Consider the following 12167-nt stretch of genomic DNA (forward strand, 5'->3'; position numbering starts at 1 on the left):
TAACACTGATGATAGAACAACTCACGCTCGAGAAGTATTCATGATTCGCCGTCCTCGATCACCATTGGTCCCCCAGAAGCGCCCGATGTCAGGTCTTTAGATGAATCCAAATTCAACATATCACCATTTACCCAGGGGCATGATGGTGAGACTGAGAGTCAGAGGCAAGCCAGAGAGAGAAAGAACAAATTAAAATAAGGACGTCAATGCCGTGCTAAGTAGCGCAAGGAAGATTGGATCAAATATGAGTCAGACCTAGCCGAGTACAATAGAAGAAAATCAAAGCGAGAGGTCGAAGAAGGACGAGCAGCGAATACACCCTACGAAAAGATCCAAGAAGCACTAGAAGAACTCAGGGCGACTTCACATCCCAATGAAAAACAAGAACAGCTCCGAGACTTCCTCCGATCAACAGTCCTAAGGACACACAATGGAAGGACCCGCTCAAGACTACCTGATAGGTCAACATCTCATGAGCAGGAAGAACAAAATCAAAGGAAATCCGCTTTTAAGAGACTTGGACTAAGTGGAAGTCACAACAGAGAAAGTAGAAGAAATCATAGTCAAATGACCGAGTCGAACAACCAAGAAAGGCCAGAAGCAAAGCACCTACTCGGACAGCCACGCAAAACTACTCTCACCAAGACAATAGTTGGTAAGAAGGGGGCGCTGAATCAGAGTACACAGAAGCTAGAACGCACGATAGATTCTCCTATTTTGCAAACAGACTTGCTTCAATACGACTGCCTCACAAGTTCAAGCCATCCAACCACTCCAAGTATGATGGCAAGACCGAACCAAGGCAGTGGCTCAGGATTTACTCGCAATCAATTGAATTGGCCGGAGGAGACGATGACATCAAGACCTTGTTCTTTCCCATGGCCCTAGAAACCATGCCCCTTCAATGGTTTGACAAATTGAATCTAGGATCAATAAAAAATTAGGAGGACTTGCAAAGAGCTTTCTGTAAAAATTTCGCGGGTATCATTACACACCCAATCACCCACGTGAGTTAAAAGGACTCAAGCAGAAAGGAGGTGAAAGTCTCAAAAATTACTATCGATGATTTGGCGAACTACGAGCTCAAGTACATGACATCACCCAACGAGAAGTAATCAAAGCTTTCTCTCACGGAATCATGGCTAGGTGGCAATTTCAAGACTTCTGCAAAGAAAACCCAAGAAATAATGAAGAATTCAGACAAACAGTGGAAAAGATGATTACCGCCGAGGAAAAGACACGAGAAAGATTCCTGGATAGAAACAACCGAGACAACCCAAAAAAGCAAAATCATCGAAACAACAGACATCAGGAAAGAAAACGTGGACCTGACAACACCGTAGCAGTGACTGACAAATCAAGGAAGTTTTCCAAGCCCAGAAAGTATGAAGACATTGAAAACATACGTTGCTTCTTGCACCCCAAAGGAAATCACACCATCGGAGATTGCTACACCTTCAAAGATCGATACACAAGGAAAGATAGTAAGGAGAATACCAAAGAAGGCAATCAGAAAAAAGAAGAAGACAACCACGAAGATAAGGGATTCTAAAAATCTAGGGGGATAGTAGCAGTAATCTTTGTCGGGGTTCCAGATTCTAGAAGAAAACATCAAGAAAAGCTAGCGTTATGAACCATCATGGCAGCAGAACCAGCTACACCAAGATATCTCAATTGGTCACAGTATCTAATCCAATTTTCAAGAGAAGACCAATGGACTAGCATAGGAAACGCAGGCCATTATCCACTAGTTCTAGATCCAACTATTGCCGGTATGACTGTTACGAAAGTACTAATCGATGGGGGAGCCAGACTCAACATCATTTTTTCAGAAACTCTAAGGAAGATGGAACTACAACTCGCTGGGATGATTACACTAAGCACGTCTTTTTATGGCATAGTACCCAACAAGGTAGCACTGCCACTTGGACAAATCACTCTACCAGTTACTTTTGGGACTCCCTCGAACTACCGTATAGAGTTCATCAAGTTTAAAGTTGCGGACTTCGATTCATCATATCACGCAATCCTTGGGCGCCCAGCACTAGCAAAATTCATGGCAATACCACATTATCCGTACCTATTGCTTAAGATGCCAGGGCCTAATGGTGTCCTTTCCCTTTAGAGTGATTTGAAGCGCGCTTTTGACTGCGATGTTCAGGCAATACAAATTGCAGCAAAAGCACATGCCGCCGATGAAAGAAAAGAAATAGCTACTGTTGCAGTAGAAATGAGCCCAGAAGAGCTAGTGATACCGGCTAAAAAACCCAGTATCCTAGCACCACCAAAAGAAGCCGACGTCAAGCAAATCGACCTAGGCACCGGTGATCCCTCCAAAACGGCAACCATCAGCGCTCACCTATCGGCAAAATAGGAACTCGCGCTCACCAACTTTCTTCGGGACAACTAAGATATCTTCGCTTGGAAGCCGGCCGACATGCCAGGGGTCCCAAGAGAGTTGGCTGATCACAGAATTGATATCAATGAAGGCTCCAAGCCTGTGAAGCAACGACTACGACGATTCTCACCCGACAAGAATGCAGCAATTAAAAAAGAAATTACAAAACTAATGGCAGCCGAATTCATCAGAGAAATCCTCCATCTAGATTGGCTAGCAAACCTAGTTCTGGTATAGAAAAAGAATACGGACGAGTGGCGCAGACGAGTGGCACATGTGTGTCGACTACACAGATCTCAACAAACACTGTCCGAAAGATCCGTTCGGGCTACCATGCATTGATCAGATAGTTGATTCAACAGCAGGATCTGCCCTATTATCCTTCCTTGATTGCTATTCAGGATATCACTAGATCACATTAAAGGAACAAGACCAGAGCAAGACATCTTTCATCACTCCATTCGGTGCCTACTGCTACAAAACCATGTCATTTGGACTCAAGAATGTTGGTGCCACTTACCAAAGAGCTATCCAAACGTGCCTTGGTGATTAGATTAGCGAAAACGTAGATGCATACGTGGATGACGTAGTATTAAAAACAAAAAACCTAGATACACTAATTGAAGACTTAAAGCAAACATTCGAAAACCTAAAAAGATAGAGGTGGAAATTGAACCCAAACAAGTGGGTATTCAGAGTTCTTTTAGGACAACTACTCGGATTCTTGGTCAGTCATTGTGAAATCGAAGCAAGCACCAAACAAATTAGAGCCATAACAGAGATGGGCCCTCCTTGAAGTGTCAAAGATGTGCAGAAACTAACAGGCTGCATGGTGGCCCTCAATCGTTTCATATCAAGACTAGGCAAAAAAGGGTTACCTCTCTTTAAATTGCTAAAAAAGACAGACAAGTTCGAGTGGACAGAAGAAGCCAACGAAGCTTTCAAGAAGCTCAAGGCATACCTCACCTCCTCACCCATTCTCACACCTCCGAAGAAATACGAAGACATGATGCTGTACATTGCGGCAACTTCTACTGTGATCAGCACAGCGATTATCGTAGAAAGAGAAGAAGAAGGGCATGTATATAAAGTACAACGCCCCATATACTACATCAGCAAAGTACTGTCAGAATAAAAAATCTAGTACCCGCATGTGCAAAAACTACTCTACGCCCTCCTGATCACTTCACGCAAGCTTCGCCACTATTTTGAAAGCCACAAGATTACCGTGGTAACAGATTTCCCACTCGGAAACATCCTACACAACAGAGACGCAACAGGGCGCATATCTAAGTGGGCAGTTAAACTTGGTGCTCTCAATATCGATTTCACCCCATGGAAGGCAATTAAATCTTAAGCCCTAGCTGATTTTGTTGCCGAGTGGACATAAATTCAACAACCTATGTCAAATACCATCCTTGATCATTGGAAGATATACTTTGATGGATCACTCAAGCTAGGCGGAGCCGGTGCAGGCGTTCTCCTCATTTCTCTAGACGGAAAGCAACTCAGGTACGTCCTTCAGATATTATGGCAAGCTACAAACAATGAAGCAGAATATAAAGCCCTCATCCACGGGCTATGAGTGGCAATTACCCTCGGAATCAAGCGTTTACTCATTTACGGCGATTCAGCAGTAGTCATCAATCAAGTCAACAAAGATTGAGACTGCACCAAAGAAAACATGGGCGCTTACTGTGCTGAAATACGAAAGCTCGAAAAACATTTTCAAGGATTAGAAATTCTACACATCCAGCGCGATTCTAATATTGCGGCAGACGTCCTCACCAAGCTTGGATCAGACAGGGCGAAGGTCCTACCCGGTGTATTCATAGAGGAGTTATCAGCTCCCTCTATCAAACAACCCGGTGAGATAACCCCTAAAATTTCAGCTAAAGGTACCCAGATTTTGGTAATCACCACTTCATGGACCCAGGTTTTTATTGATTACATCAAAGAGAATAAGTTGCCAGCGGAAAAAGAAGAAGCTACCCGAGTTGTTCGCAGAAGCAAGAACTACGTCCTAGTGGGAGACAAGCTCTACAGAAGAGCCGCATCATTAGGAGTACTCCTAAAATGTGTCTCATTTGAAGAGGGCAAAGAGATCCTAGATGAAATACACTCAGGTTGCTGTAGAAATCATGCCGCTTCAAGAACACTAGTCGGTAAAGCATTCCGCACCGGATTCTACTGGCCAACCGCTTTGAAAGATGCAGAAGAACTTGTTAGAAGATGCAAAGGCTATCAAATGTTCGCAAGACAAGCTCATGTGCCAGCTCATAATCTCATCTGCATCCCACCCGCTTGGCCTTTCTCCTGTTGGGGGTTGGATCAAGTAGGACATCTCAAGAAAGCAAAAGGCGGTTTCAAGTACATCTTCATAGCAATTGACAAGTTCACCAAGTGGATTGAATACAAACCACTCGCAAAATACAGCGCAGCCAAAGCAGTCGAGTTCATCCAAGACATTATGCACCGTTTTGGCATGCCCAATCGAATCATCATAGATTTGGGTTCTCCCTTCATAGTCATAGAATTCTAAAGTTGGGCATAGGACTATGACTTCAGAATAGATTACGCATTAGTCACACATCCAGAGGCCAACGGATAGGTAGAAATGGCTAATGGACTCATACTAGCCGGATTAAAACCAAGATTGTATGAAGAACTAGTGGACTATGGATCAAAATGGATTGAAGAATTACCCAAGGTCGTATGGGGGCTACGGACTCAAATAAGCAGAGCCACCAGATACTCACCTTTCTTCCTGGTTTACGGATCAGAAGTTGTACTACCTGCCGACTTGATCTAGACGTCACCAAGAATAGAACAATACGACGAAGGAGAAGCAGAACACACCCGAAGATTAGAACTCAATAGTACAGAAGAAGTCAGAGTAAATGCTACCCTTCAATCAGCAAGATACCTCCAAGGATTAAGACGCCACTACAACAAGAATATCCAGCATCGATCACTACAAGTCAGAGACCTAGTACTAAGAAGAATACAAAAAACTAATGGATGCCATAAACTACTCAGTCCATGGGAATGTCCTTTTATCGTCACAAAAGTCACCGGACCAGGCACATACAAGTTAATAACCAAAGACAGAAAAGAAGTCAACAATACATGGCACATCAGCCATCTAAGAAGATTCTACGCATGAAAACAACTCAAGGGAAAATATATATACAAGCCACAAGAGATCAATGTTCATGATCAATAAAGATGGTGCTCATCGACAACATATGTACTATCATGACTTATCAATATTCATGATCAATAAAGATGGTTCTTTCTAGACAACATATGTCTTATTATGGCTTTTCCCGAGTTGTTTCCAATGAGCCAAACCAAAAAGCAAACCACCCAAACCAAAAAGCAAAACAACTGAAACTAAGCTTGAGCATAAATCAGAGCAATTTCAAGACAAGACCCTCCAGCTCCTTGTTCCAAATAGCAAGAGGCTCGGGGGCTACACTCAGAAGATCCCAAGAAGTGCTACATGGTTTTACTCAAGAAAGCACTCGGACGACGCTTGTACCTACTCGGAGGAACAAGATGAGGCTTCCAAATCTCTACCACGAAGTGCTCGGGGGCTTGTCGATCCTAGGATGTTTTTGCAACCAGAGATAGGACCAGATGCTGACCACACTCCGAGTTAAGCCAAAAAGAAGAAGCTGGAGATGTCCTAAGTCTTTTCAGTACTAACAAGAACACAAAGTTTGTCGAGACAACGATCTATACCGAGTTGTTTACATGTCACAAACAAAAGCCAGACAAGCACTCGACAAATCAAGGAAGTCTGTCAAAACATCAATCTACATATACCGAGTTGTTTATGAGGCACAAACTAAAGCTAGAAAAGCACTCGACAGATCAAGAAAGTTTGTCAAGACAATGATTTACCTAAGCCGGGTTGTTTACGGGACAAAGAAATACAGACAAAGAAGACATCCATAAAAAATAAAGAATCTCCATTCAGTCTTCAAGTATAGTGTTTTATTACAGAAGCTGGAATACAAAGGTCAATTACATCAAGCATTGTCATCAGGAGAAGAAATACCAATGTTAAGATTATCTACAATCTTCCTAGCTAAATCATCGACCTCAGGCTCCAACTTCTCAACAGCATCCAGATACTCTTGACTCTTGGCTTCATTAGCAACCTTGGACAAAGGAAACTCCGGAGAAAGAACTCGGACCTAGGCAAGAACATTTTCTGGTACACAGATGGGCACACCTCTTCATGAACTCCTAGAAATAGGTCGGCACTTGGGGAATGAACTAAGCCCAAGAATGACCATCATCTGCTGGAGTCCGGAGAAGGTTAGCTACTGACCGAAAAGACTTCCACAAAACTTTCCAGTTCTCAGTAGCCATTGCCAACTTGCCAGACAAGTCTTCAATGGTTTTTTTGGGCCTGCACAAGATCCCTATCAGCTTCACGCCTAATCAACTTAGCAAGCGCGAGTTCTTCTTCAGCTTGAGTAATTACCTCCTTAGCCTTATTGTGGCTAGTATGAACAAGTGTCTTCATCTCCTCGATACCCTCTGAGAGCTTCTACTTTTCAACTCGGAGAGCTAGACCAGGCAGCAAAAGACAAGTCAGCAGAAAGGAAAATTTGAATACAAAAGGAAACAAAAAAGAACTCGCAATACCATGGCACTCTTTCTTCATGGCCTCCATGTTTTTCAAGGCCTCCTGGGCAGCTGCATCCCTCTGCTTTTTTGCCTCAACTACTCAGGCACGGAGAGCCTTCTCCTCCTTCTGATGCGTCTGACGCTCGGTCTCCAACTCGGCCCGACAGAGGTCAAGCTCTGCCTTCAAGGTACTCACCTTAGAAGACAACATTTTCTCATTTTCAGACGAGAAAAAGAAGCCGGTATGATCATGAGAAAAAGACTGAGCAAAAAGAGAGAGAAAACAAGACATAAGGACAGAAGAAAAACAAACATTTAAAGAAAGAACTGCAGAAAAACTTATCTGGAGCTTTTCCCCAAAAGAAGTCGCAAGGGTCAACAAGCTTCCCCAAGCAGCGGTTAGCTCCGACCATTGACGAGTGGCATCAAATTGCTACACCACGTCATCAGCCAAAAGCGGACCACCAAGAAGAGGAGAGGGAGAAGCCGGCCGATGTAAAGAAGGCACGACTAGGGCAATCTCTTGGGAAGCCACGGCCAACCCCTTAGTTGAATCTACCGCCATGGCCACGATCACCTCAGGAGTCAGCAAATTAGCGGCTACATACTCTATCCCCCTCACAGCCACCTCGATGACCGTGCGTTCCGAGTCCTGAGACTCAGTACATAAGGGCGCGCCAGAGGGCTGATAAGAAGTCGACTGAGGGTTTAGAGAAGACGAAGGCCTAAAAGTTGACAAGGAAACTCAACAATAAGAATAAGAAAAAAGGGGAATAGAAGCAAAGAAATAAAACCAGAATTCACTCACTCAGCTATCTTCTTCTTCATAAAACCAAAAGAAGACCTCGCAGGGGGAACCACAGTGGCAAAAACATCACTGCCACCCTGCGACAGGAGCGGTGCAGCCGGTACTGGAGCCTCAGAAGAACTCAAACCCAATGACCGCTTACTACAAGAGAACAAGACCAAAGTCAAAACAAAAAGAGGGGTTCAACAATAGGAAAACAAGAAAAGAACTCACCGACGAGTAACGAGGGTAGCATCATCATCCTCTTCTTCCTCACTCTCGACCAAGGCCACCATAGCACCAACTGAAAAAGGACAAAAGTACTCGGTCAAAGATAAAAACAAACAACAAAAGGACAGAGCATATTAATATGCTCACCTAAGAGCATGCTAGCTATAACTGGAGTACCTAGATGAGTACTCGACTAGCGAGACTTCTTGGCAGCAGATAGAGTAGAAGAAGAACTATCCGCTCGCCCCCTCTTTCCGAAAGTACAAGGAACTCGAGGAACTGGATGAGAAACATACTCTACATATACATCAAGGTTTGCGGAAGAAACACTAGGAAATATTGTGGTAGTCTAAAACTTACTGGCCAAGGACGCCCTAGCAAGACTACCCCCAGCCTCCACATTTGCAGGGAAATCATCAAGGGGAATTGGATCAGTGAAATTACGCCCCAATTCCTATAAAAGAGTAAAACAAAAAGACAAGGAAGATTAAGCAAAAAGTGGATATGACAAAAGACATTCAAAAGCACTCGCATAAGAAAAGAACAACTCATAGCAGGGGGTGGGTTGTTAGCACTGTACTCAAGGACAGCAAGTGGGATGACGCTTACTCCTTTCAGCATCTTCTGAAGATGCTAGAGCACCTCCTCATTAGTCAACTCAAGGGCAGGGACCATACGAGAAGGGTCCTCTGCCCCAGAGTACTCAAAACCGTAATGTTCTTGCTCCTTCAAAGGTTGAACTCGGTGGTGAAGAAAACTAGAAATAATCCTAAAGCCGATCAAGTCTTGCTATTTCAGAGTGCAAATCCTCTCAAGAAAAGGCTTGATCGTCTGGAGCTCAGCCGTCGTCACAGGATTATTTTCCCATCGGTCATTAACCAAGGGACCAGATCCAGAATGAACAAAAAGAGGAGGAATCAAGTTGGCGGCATAAAACCAGTCAGCACGCCAATCCCTCATAGAATCAACTAGATCATAGTCAAAGAATTTGCTCTTAAGACCCTGGCGAAACTGAATCCCGCAGCCACTGAGAACATTGGTGTCATTGCGGTGGGGTTGGGGCTTCAGGCGAAAGAAGTAACGAAAGAGGGAAAGAGAAGGAGGAATTCTAAGGAAAGTTTCACAAAGATGAACTAAAACAAAAAGATGAAGGACAGCATTGGGAGCAAGATGGTTCAGACTAATCCCAAAATAGTTGAGAAATCGGTGAAGAAAGGCAAAAGCAGGAATGCAGAGACTGGCACGGATAAAGGAGACAAAAAGAATAATCTCACCAAGGCTTGGAGCAGGGACCTAATGCTCGCCTGGAGCTCTCCAATTGGCAATATCCTTGCTCTAAATCAGACCATCGCTAACAAGCTCGCGAAGCTGATCTTCAGTTGTTGTTGGAGCCGGCTAGATCTTCTGAGCAGCCCTCATCACCATGAATTCTTGATTTTCAATAACGGAGAGCGATGCTTCCTCGTCGACAAAGGTCGCCTAGGACTTACTCGTTGACTTCTTCCTACCCATATACTAGCAAAGGCAATGGGGCACTAAGAATAGAGAAGGCTCAGACGACAACGCTCAGATGACGGCGGCAATGGCGATGGCGAAGTTTCGAAGGCTAGGGTTTCAAGGCAAAGTCAAGGTACCAAAGAAAAGGAGGAGATAGGCCTTTAAATAGATTTTACACCAGTAAAAACGTGGCCCACCAGGCCCGTTTTAACACGGCATGAGAACGCAATGGTCCATTTATCGACGCAGCTAAAATGACGGATGGCTCAAATCCACACAACGGTATAGTTCAACAAGCAGATTTTAGACTTATCCATCCAGCACCACGGTGGAGTTATCATATTACTACAAAAGAACTCATCAACAATAAAGCAAAGAAGGGTTACCTCACAAGGAGCGCAACAACCCCGTCCTTACAGAAAGAACTCAGAAATCTCATCAACAACCAGGACATCAGGAGAATAAAGAATAACAACTCAGAAGACAAGATCCTTTCCATTATAAATGGTTTTAAAAAATAGAAGATTACACATCTTATAAGACCCAACGAACTCGGTACTACGACAAGCAAAGTAGCAAAGAGGAACCCAGACACAGCTCGGCTCTAGAATGACTACGTGTTCCAAATTGCTACTCGGTAGAACAAACACACTCGGCTACACTATTTTCTTCAAAGGATGGATGCAGTGCATCCAAGGTAGAAATTAGCAGCACGGCGGGACAAGATGGAGCAGAGAAGGCCGGCAAACATCTGTCTACCCAAGTCCGATGTGATGCTGGATATGGTGTTGATCTTCATCGGACAGTCTCAGGGTAGGCGATGAGGATCAACCCAGAACTGTCAGATAAAGGATCGCATCCCACATCACAAGACTCCCTCCAACTACCGCCACGTACTTCCAAGTACAATACTGCTGCGGGATTAGCCTACCTCTAATCCCTATCACAAGACTCCCTCCAGCTATGGCAAGATACACAAGAACGGCAAAACACGCCCAGAGGCTGCTCTACTTCACAAACTACCATATTCATGACTACGATTTTAGACCACGCAACAGAATGCTCGATGAATCGAAACATCACATAAGGAGGATATTTATAGGCCAAAGAAGCGGTGCACATGGACCGGGAGCACCAACGGAATAAACCTAACAAAGGACACAGTGAAAAGACAGAATTCAATGAAAGAGGACCTAGGCGTGAAGGAGCAGTACTCAAGAACGAGCATATTTGGAAGATTATATCAACACTATACAACTTGTGAACAAATAGCATTTACTATCACCAACCATCATACAACTACATCTGACAACAGCAGACTACTAGAGAACATGCCAAGAATCTGTATCCAAGTTCTTTTTGGACAAAAGAACCCAGCAAGAGGCTCGGGGGCAAAACTCAATGAGTGCATTTTTTTCCTTCAAAAAGAGCACATCACACAGAAGACTTCCTCAAAACAGTAGTTTTTCAAACAACATAAGATTCAAGACCCTCCAACTTTTTGTTCTAAATAGCAAGAGGCTCGGGGGCTACACTCAGTGAGTGCACTTTTTCCTTCAAAAAGCACAAATCACTCATAAGACTTCTTCAATACAGACCACTTCAAGGCCACACGACAAAAAGAACCCAGACATAGCTATATTTGAGCTCTTTTTAATAAAGAACCCGGGTATATGCTCAGGAGCCCTTCGACGAAGAATCAGAGCAAATTAAAGAGAAGACCCTCTAGCTCCTTGTGCCAAACAGCAAGAGGCTTGGGGGCTACACCTAAATGGGAGTACTTTTTTCTTCAAAAAGATACACACCACGCGAAGATCTCACGAAGTGCTACACGGTTTCACTCAAGAAAGCACTCGGACGACGCTTGTTCCTACTCGACAAGACCTGAAGGAACAAGACGAGGCTTCCAGAGTTCAACCATGAAGTGCTTGGGGGCTTGTCGGTGCGGGACCTATGGGATACCACGCAAGGAAGGGAGAAGATCTAGTCTAACTAGGATTCCTCCCATGTAATCTTAGTAGCAGTATTATTCTGTAATCCTACTAGGGTTCTCTCATTGTAACCCGACTAGGATTCTGACCTCCTGACTATATAAAGGAGGGCAGGGTTCCTAGAGACAGGACCTTGAAATAACGCAATGCAACGCAACGCAACACAACACTTGACAATCAATCCAACGCAAAGGCTAACGCCGCCTGGACGTAGGGCTATTACTCGATCAACGATCGAGGGTCCGAACCAGGATAAATCGACTGTCTCTTGTGTTAACCGTCGAGTTCCGCATACACTGAAGCCCGAACATACTGCCCTGGGTACCCCCATGGCAGGCTATCGGTGGTGAAACATCGACAGTCATCTTGTTCATCAAAATATTTCTTTCTCTTTCATTGACGTTTTGTAGGAAATATTGGCTCTATATCCAATTCAGATGCAATGTTTTTTGTTGTATTCATACTAGAAGTGAAACCTTCATCTCTATACTTTATAAAATATGATATGACACCTTCAATGTGTTTGAGAGTAGCATATATACTCATAATTTTAGATTGCAACTTCTTGCTAACCTTATTTATAGAGAATAAAATATCGTGCCAGATAACCAAACCAACT

Source organism: Miscanthus floridulus, chromosome 12, assembly GCF_019320115.1.
Source record: "Miscanthus floridulus cultivar M001 chromosome 12, ASM1932011v1, whole genome shotgun sequence".
In the NCBI taxonomy this organism is placed as follows: domain Eukaryota; kingdom Viridiplantae; phylum Streptophyta; class Magnoliopsida; order Poales; family Poaceae; genus Miscanthus; species Miscanthus floridulus.